Genomic DNA, 1,871 nt, shown 5'->3' on the forward strand with positions numbered 1-1,871 from the left:
TTCCCTCCCTCCTTCCTTCCTTCCTTTCCTTCTTTTCCTTCCTTTCTTTCTTTCCTTTTTCTTTCCTTTCCCTCCTTCTTTAGAGAAATACATTTCCATAAGATCAACACTAAGCAGTGTATATCATCGAAAACTTTGAATGACCAAATCATTACCTAAAAACCTATCTAAAATGGTTTTTTTTTTGTTTTTTTACTAGTGATGAACAAAAGAATGTATATAAGAGCTATATCAAGGCATAACAAATATAGGAACCATCTACATAAGAGGATACAAGAATCATTAATTGGGTATCAGATATTGTCAGACAACAGACAGGAGAGAAAAATTCAATCAATTACTACAAAGGAGAATTCAGTGACCACTAACCATTAATTGATCATGACTGGCAGCTGAAAAGTCTGTCCCTATTCTAAGTACATTACTTAGCTCTCCTAAGAGAGTCGTTGTCTTTAAGTCATTCTATACAAACTACCATAATGAAAAAGTCACATAAGGACTGGTAGCTATGTCATCTTGGTTGACTTTTTTGATAACATAATCATCAAAATTATAGTATATGAATATAATTGATTATGCATAAGAACTTACTAAAAAGATGTAACCTATTTTTATTACATTAGATATTAAGTATACTTTTGTTAAACAGTATATTTTCCCAAGTCTAGCCCTGATTTTTATACATAGGTTTTCAATGAAGTTTAAATCAGGTAAATTCCCAAGCCATTGATGTTTATTTATATTTTGAATAAATTTCTTAACCCTTCATGATTTGTGTCATATTAAAATATTTTGTTGCCTTATTCCAGTTCCATTTGGGAATTTCTATAATTGAAAAAATTCTGCTTGTTACTATGTAAAGGAGGAAACTGGTCAATAGGAGTTCATATTCTTTGAACATATGTGTTTTGGGTGCAGTGGATAGAGCACTGACTTTGAAGTCAGAAAGTTCTGAGTTCAATCCAACCTCATACACTTAACACTTATTAGCTGTGTTACTCTAGGCAAGTCACTTAGCTCCAAATGCCTCACCAAAAAAGAAAAAAAAAAGGAACATATATAGTGTTTTGTCTGATGTGATCCTCTATATGGAAGATATATAGGAATGGGCATATTCCCTTGAATAAGAATATATATATATCTATATCGATGTATTTGATTATTCTTTCCTTTCTCTTTACTGTGTGGTGAGAACAGTTTTTTGATTGTCCACTGAACCAGAACTGAGTGTGCATCTGAAACACTCCCACAGGGAAGAATCTGATCTCTTTTGAGGAGGATGAACTGATATGAACTTTTGGTAAGAAAGGAATCCTCTCACCCAGACTATAGAGTCAGTGAACCTGTGGCCTCCAAAGCCTTCTATTTGGGATGAGGTAGTCTTTTTTTGGGATAGGATCTTGTGAGGCTTCACCCCTTATATCAAAATATTTAGAATAATTCTCTAACTGGGAAAAGACTTCCAAATCTCCAAAATATTTTTGGGTGGATATTTTTCTTCTCAAATGGACTTATTAATGAAAAAAAAATTCGTTTTGTTGGTAAAATGTATCATTTTTAAATCATCTCCAATTCTCCAGTCTCTGTTCTGTATAGTAGGCTCTTTTTTTTCATCAAAACAATTAATAGTTATGATTTTTAAAAATTGGACTTTTTGTTCTAGATTCAAAAATTTATGCCAAATTGTAGAGAATTTAGTAGTAACCCTTCAAATTTCCAGATTCTTCTAAAGGTAAGGATTACTTAGTCTTTTGCAGTAATTGTTAATTCTTGGCCTTCCCCCCTTTCCCATTTTTAACCCTACTTTGCATATTGTTTTAAACATATATTTTCATGTTATACAAGAAAAATCAGACCAAAAGGAAAAAAAA

Source organism: Sminthopsis crassicaudata, chromosome 1 (assembly GCF_048593235.1).
Source record: "Sminthopsis crassicaudata isolate SCR6 chromosome 1, ASM4859323v1, whole genome shotgun sequence".
Lineage (NCBI taxonomy): Eukaryota > Metazoa > Chordata > Mammalia > Dasyuromorphia > Dasyuridae > Sminthopsis > Sminthopsis crassicaudata.